At 40.3% G+C, this 14,077-nt stretch overlaps 1 long non-coding RNA gene across 1 annotated transcript in view; it reads right to left on the bottom strand.

Annotated features, from left to right (window-relative positions):
• The window catches only part of LOC119088850, a 67,128-nt gene extending 53,789 nt beyond the window's left edge, over window positions 1-13,339 (bottom strand). Inside the window, exon 1 of the long non-coding RNA XR_005092585.1 lies at window positions 13,267-13,339. This is a non-coding gene — a long non-coding RNA (uncharacterized LOC119088850). The remainder of the gene's footprint in view (window positions 1-13,266) is intronic.
• Between the last annotated feature and the right edge of the window lie 738 nt (window positions 13,340-14,077).

The raw sequence follows: 14,077 nt of genomic DNA, 5'->3' as shown, positions 1-14,077 counted from the left end.
CCATTTCTTATATTCACTGCTCTTTGCAGAGCGAGAGGGGGTAGAAATGCATATGGCCAAGACATTGGGTAATTGAGGTAACCAACCACAGAACGGATTGAGGTAACCAACTGAGGTAACCAATCACAGGACACAAATAATTTATCAGTGTATTTCCAATACCTGATTATGTTGCCAAAATATAAATTCACTAAGACATGAAAATCACTGTCAAACCTGGGGTCTGCAGCCTACACCCTTAACTGCCTTCAAATTTCATCAGCTTGGCCAAAATGAGAAATGCTGAGGTATTGTCCTCATGATTTGGGGAACATGAGAGCTGACAATTGCAAAATTTGTCTATTGTAGGTTTAAGCCCTTTATAATCTAGAGATACAAATCTTGGGTTGTTGAGATGGCTGAGCTGGTAAAGTGCATTATGTGGATGTCTTAGGAGCAGAGTTAAAACCCCACAAGTAAATTTAAAGACCATATGGGAGTGATGGTCCACCTATATTCTCAGCATGACACAGAGACAGAAATTTTTCAGTATAAGCTGGTTTGTCAATGGTAGCCCAATCTGAAAAACTCCAGAATGAGGTAAAGACCTTCCATCAGTACACCAGAGATGCATGGAGGAAGACACCTGACATTAATCAAGGACCTCCACTGGCATCAGGGCACATTCCAACACACATGAGCCAACATGCATCCACACAGTCATTATTATTATTGTTGTTGTTGTTAATGTATTCATTTATTTTACATCCTGATTGCAGTTTCTCCTCCCTCCTCTCCTCCCATTATTTTCCTCAACTCCCTCTCCCCCTAGTCCACTCCTCCCCTGTTTCTGTTCAGAAAGGGGCAGGCCTCCCAAGGGTGTCAACAAAGCATGGCATATCAAGTTGAGGTAGGACTAAGCTCCTCCCTTATATTAAGCCTGGTCAAGGCAACTCAGTATGAGGAATATGTTCCTGAAAGCCAAACAAAGCATTAGGGATAGGCCTGGCTCCCACAACTAGGAGTCCCACAGGTAGATCATGCTACACAATTGTCACACATATGGCTCTAGCTTGGTCCCATGCCGGTTCCCTAGCTGTCAGTCCAGAGCCTGTGAGCTTCTATGAGTCTAGGTTAGTTGTTTCTGTGGGTTCCCTTGTGATGACCATGACACCAGCTCATACAACCCTTCCTCCCTCTCTTCAACAGGATTACCTGAGCTCTGCAGAGTGCTTGGCTGTGAATCTCTGCATCTATTTCCATCAGCCACTGGATTAAGGCTCTCTAATGACAATTGGGCTTGTTACCATTCTGATTACAGGAGATGGTCAGCTCAGGTTACATCTCTAGTATTACTAGGAGTCTTAGCTGGGGTCATCTTTGTAGATTTGTGGGAGTTTCCCTTGCACCAGGATTCTACCTGACCCCCAAATGCACCCCCAATCAAGATGTCTCTTTCACTACTCTCCCCTTCCTCCCATCCTCTCAACCCAATTCCTCATGTCCCCATCCCTTCCAGCGCCCAGTCTACCCAGGAGATCTCTTCTAGTTCTCCTTCCCAGGGAAATCTGTGTCCCCTTTGGGCACTCCTTGCTACCTAACCTCTCTGGGATAGTACTTTTTATATATTTAAATCAAAGAACATTTAATAAGGGCTTGTTAAATGTAATAATTAAGTTATTTAAAATACATTGACTAGAAAAAAAATTACAGGGAACAGAAACAGAATAGCAAGCAGAAGCTAAAGAGGGGATGGAGGGAGATCAAAAGTAGGTATGACTAAAGAAAGCCCAGGTTGGAGTGTCCTGCATGGGACATTATAGGAGTAAGTGCACTAATTTATACACATGATAAAAGTGCCCAGAACTGAATGCAAAAGACACATGCGCGCGCACACACACACACACACACACACACACACACACACACACACACACACGAGCATATAAAACAGGCAAACTATGAGTAAGGTCTAGGAAAGTGAATTTCATCTAGTTTGGGATCTTCTATAATTCTCATTCAGTGAGGTACCACTTAATGAAGACTGTTGATGATGTAGAGACCTCTCTGGATTCTTCATCATGTCTTTATGTGAATCTACAGTCACATAGAAATGAACAAATGAAAAAGAGAAAAAAAAATGTCACTAGCTCAGAAAAAAACATCAATTGATATATTTCAGGCTCTGTCCATGGGCCTTTTAAAGTTAATATTTATGACTAAAATAATTGGAAATTTAGAAAGAAAACTTACTCACTCAGGTATATATAGTTTGAATCCTATATTAATTAGTATTATAAGGAGTAGAAAAATACTGCTTATCTAGCATAATTTCTGTTTGTTGATGGGGCCAGCTAGTTTGTTTGCTACACATGGACATCACAATCACTCATGCTTAAAAACAGGCAAGTTGTTATTATTAGTATTCTCTATATATGCTATGTGTTCTATTTCTTAGTATTTTCCTACACAGTTAAAACACCAAGCATACATTGACTCTTTTCCCAGCCTGAGGTTTATATAATTCAAAAATTCTTTCTATTTACCTTTTTTGAGTTTATTTTAAAAGTTACTCTTTATACAAATACAGAATGAAATAAAACTGGTTTAAGAAGAGTTCCATTCACATATTCTTGCATATACCTATACTCATATACACATTTACTTATTGGAAACATAAGTAGGTATGACTAAAGAAAGCCCAGGTTGGAGTTGCATGGGACATTATAGGAGTAAGTGCACTAATTTATACACATGATAAAAGTGCCCAGAACTGAATTCAAAATAACTGTTAGGCATTTTGATGTCTAATTTCTTGAGTTCTTTATATATTCTGGATATCAGTCCTCTGTCAGAATGGGGTTGGTGAAGACCTTTTGCCATTCTGTAGGCTGTTGCTTTGCCTTGTTGACCATATCCTTTGCTCTACAAAAGCTTCTCAGTTTCAAGAGGTCCCATTGATTGATTGTTTCTCTCAGTGTCTGTGCTACTGGTGTTATATTTAGAAAGTGATCTCCTATGCCAATGCATTCAAGACTACTTCCTACTTTCTCTTCTAGCAGGTTCAGAGTAGCTGGATTTATGTTGAGGTCCTTGATCCACTTGGACTTAAGTTTTGTGCACTGGTGGCAGATATGATATATTTGCAGAACAGAGAATTCTCAAGAGAGGAAACTCAAATGACCGAAAGGAATTTAAGGAATTGCTCAACATCCCTAATCATCAGGGAAATGCAAATCAAACCTTCTCTGAGATATCACCTTACACCTGTCAGAATGGCAAAGATCAAAAACACTGAAGACACCTTATGCTGGAGAGGATGTGGAGCTAGGGGAACTCTCCTCCACTGCTGGTGGGAATGCAAGCTTATACAACCACTTTGGAAATCAATATGGCACTTTCTTCGAAAATTGGGAGTCAATCTCCCCCAAAATCCAGCTATACCACTCTTGGGCATATACCCAAGGAATGCTCAATCATACCACAAGAGTACTTGCTCAGCTATGTTCATATCAGCATTGTTTGTAATAGCCAGAACCTGGAAACAACCTAGATTCCCTTCAACTGAAGAATGGATAAATAAAATATGGTACATATACACAATGGAATACTACTCAGCAGAGAAAAACAACGACATCATGAGGTTTGCAAGCAAATGGATGGATCCTGAAAAAAAAATCATCCTGAGTGAGGTAACCCAGACTAAGAAAGACAAACATGGTATGTACTCCCTCATAGGAGGATACTAGATGTAAAACAAAGATGACTAGACTGTTACAACTCCAGGGAGGCTACCTAGAAAACAGGACCCCAAGAAAGACACAGGGATTGCCCAATGACAGGGAAATGGATGAGATCTATATGAACAACCTGGACATGAGTGGGGTTAATGAAGGGCAAAGGTCAAGAGAAAGAGAGCTTAGGAGAGTGGGAGATCCCAGCTGGATCAAGAACAGAGAGGGAGAACAAGGAAAAAGGGACCATGATAAATGAAGACCACATGAGAATAGGAAAAAGCAAGGTCCTAGAGAGGTCCACAGAAATCCACAAAGATACCTCCATAATAGACTACTGGCAATGGTTGAGAGACAGCCCGAACTGACCTACTCTGGTGATAGGATGGCCAAACACCCTAATTGTTGTGCTAGAAACCTCATCCAATGACTGAGAGAAAGGAATGTAGAGATCCATGGCCAGGCCTCAGGTGGAGCTCCAGGAGTCCATTGGCAAGAAAGAGGAGGATTTGTATGAGCGAGAGCTATTGAGACCAAGGTTGGAAAAAGCACAGGGACAAATAGCCAAACTAATGGAAACACATGAACTATGAACCAATAGCTGAGGAGCCCCCAACTGAATCAGGCCCTCTGGATAATTGAGACAGTTGATTAGCTTGATCTGTTTGGGAGGCATCCAGGCAGTGAGACCGGGACCTGTCCTCAGTGCATGTGCTGGCTGTTTGGAACCTGGGGCTTATACAGGGACACTTGGCTCAGCCTGGGAGGAAGGGACTGGACCTGCCTGGACTGAATCTCCCAAGTTGAACTCAATCCTCAGGGGAGTCTTTGACATGGAGGAGATGGGAATGGGGGTGGTCTGGGGCGAAGGTGGGGGGGGGGGGGGGGGGAGGAGGGGGGAGAACAAGGAAACCTGTGGCTGATATGTAAAATTAAATTAAATTATAAAATAAAATTTTTAAAAATTAAAAAAAAGAAAATGCTACTGTGTGTTATTGAAAAGAAATAGAAATACCATACCTGTGTAAATGGATGTTTCTCTCCTGCCCGCCAGTTCCCAAATAACCAATCAGAGACTTAATATTACTTATAAATGCTCAAACAATAGCTCAGGCTTGTTAGTAGCTCACTCTTACACTTAAATTAACTTATATTTCTATTTATGCTTTGCCACATAGCTCATGGCTTGTTACCTCATTTTTGACACATCCTGCTTGCTTGGCAGCTCTCTGGAGTCTCTTCTGACTCTGCCCTCCTTCTTCCCATTATTCTCAGTTTGGCTTTCCCATCTAACTTCCTGCCCAGCTACCAGCATGTCAGCTTTTTATTAACCAATGAGAGTAATACGTATTCATAGTGTAAAAAAGGATTTTCCACAGCACATACCAGAAGGGATATTTGTTGTCATTCAATATTCTGTACTAATAAAGCCACCAAGCTTCTCTACACATGACATCATTTTTTCAAATTTTATAGTAAACATGTTTAAATTGATTTACAAATAGAAATGTGATAAGAATACAGTAGAATAATCGTTTTTTTTTTTTTTAAAGTCTTCCCACTCCAAAACAATAAATGAACATAATAGGGTCACACTTTTGTGAAAGCACAATTTAAACCTTTGTGTAGGTTCCCCTAGTAAGATCTCTATGTGTCCTTTCTTCTGAGAAGGCATTGCTTTGGAAATCATGACATGCTACTTGCCCTCTGCAGACAATAAAATCTTCTCCATTCTTATTTTTACAGAGGGCATTTGAGAATTGAACTCACCACACAATTTTAATTGGAAGTCACAAAAATTATTTTCAGGATTTAAAATGGCAAACAGAAACAACTCTTGGCATGTCCAGCTTGGAACAGATAATTTTAGCTCAAAATAAAAGGAAAACCACTTTGAATATACATTAATATAGGAGTGTTCCCTAAAAATGCCTGCCCCACTTAGCAGACAATCAATTCTTAACCCGGGTTCAGCTCTGAAGGGATGCCTGAGGCTTCATAAATTTTCTGTTGGAGGAGAAAAACCAAAGTTTCCTTGAGATTAGGGCTCAGCAACTTCACTTATTTATGCTAAGAGATAGAAAAACTTTACTGTTGGACCATGCTACCTCTGTTGGAACAACTCAGCTTTTCCACATCACAGGAAACTGATGAGAGAGAATGTATGCAAAGGAATGTGGTTGTGTTGCCAAAAGGCTTTATTTGTAGAAATATGCAGTCAATTAATTTGCCCCCAAATAAGAACAGCTTTTTTTTTAGTATTTTTTTTCTTTTTCTTTTAAAATGCTTTGCTGGTACCTTTCTGAAAAATCATCATGACTCTTCTACTTAGAAATAAAAAGAAGCCAAAGCAGAATCAGAAAACAGCAGGAAAGTATATACATATTTATCTTTTTGATATGGGAAATATTATCTGAGAAACATGAATGTGTATTGATAGCTAACTCATCCCATAGTGGTTCAAGTGGCTCAACTCACAGAGAGAGACATGTTTGCTTGACACTTGATATAGTCAAGCAATGTTGACTAACTCTCCATTTAGGGATATACTCTTGTGCATTTGGCCAAAATATGTGTAAAAACTCTTAGGGAACTTGTTAAAATGCAGATTTTGACAACTCCAATTTGATCTAGACCTCTACTAGCAAATTCCCACATGATGATCTCCAAACTAATGGCACAGAAACACACTTTCAATACCAAAGAAATCTAGTAATCTGAAATAGATTCTAATTTCTGAGATTAATAATAAACTTCCAGAGTTGAAAAATTACAGATAAATATTTCTTGGAGATTTAAGAAACTAATTTCTTAGCGTAATGTTAGTAAATTATACCTTTTCAGTTTGTCTGTAAATTTAATCTTACTTAAATATTCTTTATCACTCTAAATATTAGGAAAGTCCTTGCTATTTTACAACAGTAAAATGAAGTTATTTAACTAGGGTATTTTATGTATAAGCTAATATTGTAAATTAATCACAGGATATTTTAATTTGTGTCATGCATATTTTTCAGTTACTCTCATAATAGCAAAACAGTAGAAATATGTGGGGTGCTCCACATAAGCTGACCTCATCTATAGGAGTTCCTCTCTCCTGCTGTTGATAGGTATCGCAACACTGATGCAGAGCCAGGATAGATTTCAGAGACCAAAGCTGCTATAAACATGTTTTTCATTACCTCATTTCACTAATATTGATAGTAAATTATGCAAGGATTGCAGGTAATAAAGGGCCTGCACACAACTTAGGGATCTGTACTTTGGAATTCAATAACTCACACTATCTATGCATCCATCCCATTTATTTCAAATCTCCTGAAAGCACATGAAAACTACATTGGGAAATCCACCTTCCATTTGGGCCACCTCTGATGGAAGGACTCGGGAGGAAATCAGAGGGGTGACAGTTGAAAGAAGACTAGGAGGGAAACTGCAGCCTTGCTCCATGTGGAGAGCATAACCTCAGAGAAAGATCCACCCCTTTGCTTGCAGACTCCGCATTCTCACAGACATCATCCTCAGAGCAGCTGTCCCAGGCAGCTGGCTCCCAGGAGCCTCCAGGCCATGGTAAAACAGCAGTGCCTTTTTTTCCACAAGAAGAAAAGGCCTGTGTCTGTGCCCCAAGCACTTTACCACATGGTCTTTTTGGTTGAGAAAACGGGTTTTAAAAAAGGAAAATCAATCCAAAATCATAGATTTTTCCTTACTTTCTTTCTTTTTTTTTCTTTACTTACTTTTGAATATTTCCTCAACATTGAATAAGGCTTAAGAAAATACATTTCTGAAGTGATCTGTATTTCTTCATTCAGGGGGAATAAAAAGGGCTGGTCAGCTATTTCTTTAAAATATTTTCATGGGCATCAGTAATCTCAAAAAGATGATGACTACTCCTGAAGAACATTAGAAATATTTTCATGAGAATTCAGGAAGCAAATGTCAAAAGAAATTGGCAGCGACAGAGTTGGGGGACCAGTTCCTTAGGGAAAGTTGTTAATCAGCCAGAGGACCTAGGTTCCATCACCAGAAAAACTGTAACAACCTGAGCATAGCAGGACATGTCTACCATTCCAGCACTGGGAAGGCTGAGGCAAATGGATCCTTTGGGCTCACTGGACAGCCAGTTTAGCCTAATCAGGTGAATCTCTAGCTCATGAGAGACCTTGCCTCAAAAACAAATAAAATAATGGACCCTGAGAAATACACACACACACACACACACACACACACACACACACACGCTCATGCACAAATATACAAAACAGATTGTAAAATTAATACTATGGGACAACCTACCTATTACCTTTGGGACAAGGCTGGAAAAAAGGCCCTCTATCCTAGAGTGCCTCCAAATCAGAAACTTACAGAAATTCATGAAAATTCAATTCACTCATTCTTGTGTACTGGTATCCAAAATACATGATCATTTTCAATATAAAAAAAATCTTTTATTTTTCTCCTTAGTCATTTAATAATTTCAAACACCATATCATTATGAATCTATATTGTTAGTGCAGATTCTTCAGAATAATATAATTTGAATGTTGAAAACCTGTATGGATAGATGTTTATCTCAGCCTGGGGAACATTTCAAGGACATCAATTTTTATGATTGTGTGTGTGTATGGGTGTGGGTATAAGTGTATGTGTGTTGGAAACAAATTTGCTGTATTTACTGTATTCCTGAATTTTGCATATGTGGGAACTGTTGATCAAAAAAGGGTTATGAGCACACAGCTATTTATATACAAATGTAAATATGTAGTCTTTTTTCTTGAAGATCTAAATATGTACTGAAAGTTAGAGTTGTCACAAGAAGCATGAAATATTTCTTACTTTAAAAAAATCTCTGAATGGCCGGGCGTTGGTGGCGCACGCCTTTAATCCCAGCACTCGGGAGGCAGAGCCAGGCGGATCTCTGTGAGTTCGAGGCCAGCCTGGCTACCAAGTGAGCTCCAGGAAAGGCACAAAGCTACACAGAGAAACCCTGTCTCGAAAAACCAAAAAAAAAAAAAAAAAAAAAAAAAAAATCTCTGAATAATTTTGTCCCTTTATTACAATTTGACTAGAAGTATTTATTTATTCATTTATTTGTCTATCTATCTATCTAATTATTTACTTAATGTGGTAATATTCTATTTGTGTTGAAATGTGGTGATATTTTATTTGTGCTTTAATAAATAAAGTTTGCCTGGAGATCAGAGGAAATAGCAAGCCATTTTAAGTAAACAAAGAAGTCAGGCAGCAGGCAGCAGGCAGCAGTAACACGCACCCTTAATCCCATCACTTAGCAGGCAGTATCTGTGTGTGTTCAAGGCCACACTAGCAAACAGAGCCAAGCACAGAGTTCTGGAGGCCTGTACAGACAGGAAGTGACAGAGCTGGCCAGGAAGAGGAGGTAATGTAGCTAGACAGAGAGCAAATCAGATGTCAGAACAGCAAGCCATATAAGCCTGGGTAGACAGGAAGTTGCTCTCTTTGGAAGCTGCCGAGTTGGTGAGGTAAGGTTGGCTGGTGGCTTTCCCTAGTTCCCTGATCTCTCTATGGCTTTCAGCCCTATATTTGGTCTGTGTTTTTTATTTAAATTTAGAAATTTGCCTACAAGTTATTTATTTATTTACTGTGAATCAAGAGAGATAGCTGAGCAAATAGTGCCTCTGCTACAGGAATCTCAGGAGGAAGGGGCTTATTTCCCATGAACAGAACCTTCCAGCTTTTTATGAAGTTCTCAAACAGGCATATGCTTTGGGGATCGTCCTCACCCCAAACATGATACTCCACTCTTCTCTCACATGAGCAACAGAAGTATCCAATATATTTGATCCCACAGCTCCACTCTAAGGATGGAGAACATAGCATTCTATTCTATTCTGGTCAAACCCCCTCACGTGAGTCTGGCTAAATGTACTTAGATTCATATCATCAACATTCATCAATATCCTTCATAATTTGTTAGAATTAAATGAAATCTATTATTTTCACCTTAGAAATATCTATTGAATATAAGTCCTAATCCAATAAAATAATATGTCTAAAATTTTACATGGTTTGTCTGAAGTTCCACCCATTAAAGCCTGATAGGCAACTCTTATTCACTTTGACTATATAGTCACTGATTTGTCTGTGATGTCTCTCATTCTGCATGTGATCATTTATTCTAGCCTTTTCTCTCCCGCATTCAGGTTCTATCTCACTGAAGGTAAAGCTTTTCCTCCTGTTTTATATTTCCAAAGAAGTGATGCATGACTTACAGAGACCTCTCCATGAGATAGAATGTCAGGGTATTTTGAGTAGATAGAATGGTTGATTTGCTATTAAAAGTTTCATTTGGGAAGACAGAGTGTGAAAGGCAGCAGGAATAGGATGGCATGAGGTTGAGGCAGTAAGTTCCATAGAACATACTAGAATCTCTCCCCACTGTAGCCAGGCATCTATGGCTAATGTAGAATATGAACATACTTTCTAGACCTGGGTTGCCAGGGAGAGGGCGGCAACACTGTCATTTACTAGGTAGCTGCTTCTTCCTGTATCAAGCAAGGCTCTCTTGTAAACAGAACATTGTGAAGCCTTAGTGTCTATAAAGCATCTGATAGAACCTGACGTGGGAGACTTGCTGTACCTGTGTCAGCTGTCATCTCCATGAAATAATTTCACTGTGATGTATGCTACCCTCAGCATTCTAAATCTGCCTTCTCACTGTATAATATAAGAGAAGAAATAAATGCCTGAAAGCTAAAGATAAGCATTCACTGGGGAATCTGGCCTTAATCTACAGAGATTGGCACTATCATGACAGAGCTCCAAGGAAGCCTCAAGGAACACAGTAATTTAAATGTATTTTAATAACAATATACTTTTATTATAAAATCATAAAAATATGATTTTGATATGATTATAATAAATAATAATAATATACAAAGCAAAAACTGAATTTACCTTTGTTATAGAAACATAGATATTAATTAATTATGAACTTTGAGTATTCCTTGCCAAGCATTTTTTTTTCTGCATTGCTGTGAGTATGGGCTTTTCTATTTAATTTTATTTAACTTTTTACCAATTATTTCTGAATTTCACATCATATATCTTGATCTCACTCCTCTCCCAGTCTCTTTGTATCTGCTCTCTGCCCTTGCAACCTCCCCACCAACATAAAACAAAAATAATTTAAAAGAAAAGAAAAAACAAGAAAATAAAAATCTTGTCATGGAAGCTGTAGTGTGACACACTGAGTCACATAGTAATCTTTTAGGTCCATATGTCCTGACTAAAAGTGTTCATTGCAATGAGTCATTGTTCTGGTTAGAGCTACACTATCAATATTGGCCCCCACTGGGACTCCTCTTGGATAACCTGTTGTCTTGTGTCATAAAGATCCTGCAACTTTTGGTCTGCAGGATCAACCCTTTCATGTGCTCTAGCAGATCACAGATGTGGTGGATGTTGCAATGGGCCAACTTATAATCTTGGTTCTGGTCCTGGGTGGTAAGCTGGGTTGGTCAGTCTACCAGCTCTCCCTCATCCTCACTACCAGGGTGAGCGCTCCCTCATCACCCCAGCTAGTTCACCCTATGCCGTAAGCAACAAGGGGTGGGGCCAGTTCTCCTGTTTTCAAGCTCTTGGAGTCAGCTCACATATACCTACACCATGAGAGTCAGGTCTACTGAGTTTCCCAGGAGAGGCAAAGGGGCTAGGCAGGGCCAGCTCCCCCACTTAACACACAAGGTGAGGGGCAGGTGGGGGGAAGAACATCACCCATCGCTCACACCACCACATGGCAGAGGAGGGCTGGGGCAGAACTCTCATGCTCATATTTCAGGGCCAGTTCACCCACACCTTCACCAAAGAGAGTCCACTCTACTGTGCTGCCCTGGTGAGGTGCAGGGCCTGCTCTTCTGAGTGCTGCAGCTGGATGAGGGGCAGGGCCAGCGCTCCCACTGCCACAGGTGGTGAGGGGTGGTGGGTGGTGGGGGTGGGGGTGGATCACATCTCCCCCTCACACATGCCACCATATGTTAGATGAGGCGGGACCTGATCTCTCATGCTCACATTCTTGGGGCGAGCTCATCCTTGACCCTGACAACAAGGTCAGCACCACTATGCTGCCCAGCCGAGTTGCAGAGCCTGATCTCCCTAGTGCCGGAGATGGTCAAGGGCTCAGTCAGCTCTCCTGTCTGCTGCAGATGGCAAGGGGTGAGGGAGGGAAGGCATCTTTCCTTCACCCATACCCACACCACCACGTGGCATAGGAGGGAGCTGAATCAACTCCCCCATTTTCATGCCCCCAGGGCCAACTCACCCTTACCCCCTCACAACAACAGGATCAGCTCTGTCGTACTGCTCAGACCAGGTGTGTTACCTTGAATGCTGTGCCAGGTTTTGCAGTCAGTGAGGGGAGGGGCCACCTCTGTACAGCCCTATCCTCTTGGCCTCCAGTGGTAACAGGAGTCATGGACATCAACACAGACCATGACTGCGGCAGGGCCATGAACACAGACACGGCTCTTGGCAGTAGCCTGGGCCCAGATATCACAGTGACCTAAGAGGACAAGCAGGCCACCCACCTGAGCCCCCTCCTCACCACCTCCACCTTTTTGGATCTGCCTCTCTTCACAAGACACAGACCATGTTGTCTCTTGCATACCTATATTTGCTCACCATAACAGAGCCAGACAGTCTGACACCACAAGGCACTGGAAAGGCTCCTGTTGTCTCCTTCCAGCCCAGGGCAGAGAGTTGAGAATATGATGTGTGTGTGTGTTGTGTGTGTGTGTGTGTGTGTGTGTGTGTGTGTGTGCACATGATGTGGAAGACTGATGCTGGCTTTCTTCCTATAGCACTCCACTTTATTCTTTGTGGCAAGGTCTCTTGCTGAGCCCAAAGCAAAGTAGACTCTGCTAGTCTAGCTTACCTAGTACTGCCTTCTCTCTGCTTCCTGAAAACTGTGGCCACTACAAAGGTACAACTTTTACATAAGTTACATTTACATACATTGGAAATCTGAAATCTGATCCTCTTGTGTGACTAGCACTTTATCTACTGAGCCATGGCCCTGGACTTTTTTTTTTTTAAGATTTACATTTTGTATCTAGCTAGCTATTTTTTTGTGTATGTGTATGATAAATGTAAGTGGGCACCCACAGAGTCCTGAAGATGTCAGAAATCCTGAACCTAAAGTTACAATTGTTTCTGAACTGACTGAGATGACTGTCTAGAACTGAATTTGGGTATGCTGGAAGATAAGGAAGTGCTTTTAATCACGCAGCCATCTCTACACCTAGTAATGTTTTTAATAGAAATTTATTCTCTACATGTTGAGCATGCTGTTTTGATTTTGTTTTTCAGGGTGGCATGTGATTCCAAGGGTGATCTGTTATGTGTCCAAGCACATTTTCATGTATAGATTTTTTTCTAAGTCACCATTTACTTTTTCTCTATTAAAAACTAGGATGATAACTATGTTTCTTCAATTTATTTATATATTTATTTCCCAAAGAATAAAAATCATTTGGCAAATGAGACAAACTAAAACATAAATTAACACAGCACTGACCAGTATCTAAGTTACTGCTTTGCCTCCAGTCTCCTCTGAGAGTCTGTCTGTTCTTTGGCTGGGTTGATTTCTCCATTATACTGACCCAGCTTCCTAAAAGCTAGCTCTGGAATACAGTCTAGGAGGCGATCCTCTGCTGGAGTCACATTATATTTTTAGAAATTGTTACATGCTCCTGCTGGGCTTCAGACAAAGAACAGGACTGGTGTTGTTTTCTCAACTCTCATTTGGAGCATCAGACAATTCTACCCTTGGAAGGTTTCAGTTCTCACTGTATTGAAACTTCAGGGAAACATCTAAGAAAACCTAGTTCTTCGATTCAGATATTGATGCTTATCTGCCCCGAGTGAAATACAAGCCCCAATGTCATTTCGTGGCAATTCTATTTAAAGGGAGCAGACAGTTGAAAGCAACAGATCTTTCAGAACCTACTACTATGAATGCTGACAGATTCTATTGCAGGCAGAGAGTCACATGAGTCTCATCTCACATGAAGACAAACAAGCCAAGTTCTAGGGCAGAGGCAAACAAAGCTAGACCTCGATCTTTGTTTGATGAGTATTTCTCTTTCTTTCTCTTTCTCTCCTTTTAAGTTAAAACATGAAATAAATCCATGAATCTCCATGAATTATTTTACAGAAATTCCCAAACAAATCAACCAAATTAGTCATTAAGTGAAAAAAGTACTGTGCTGTTATGTAATAGTCAAAATAACTTGCTCTACTGAAGTCTAATACTTTCATATGTCAAAGCACTGTTGTTTGTGTTTTATGAGCTTGGTTTCTAAGCTTTTTGAAAGTACACATTCTAC

This window comes from Peromyscus leucopus, chromosome 12, assembly GCF_004664715.2.
Source record: "Peromyscus leucopus breed LL Stock chromosome 12, UCI_PerLeu_2.1, whole genome shotgun sequence".
Lineage (NCBI taxonomy): Eukaryota > Metazoa > Chordata > Mammalia > Rodentia > Cricetidae > Peromyscus > Peromyscus leucopus.
The sequence above is the reverse complement of the archived record's forward strand: the minus strand, read 5'-3'. Positions and strand labels throughout refer to the sequence as shown.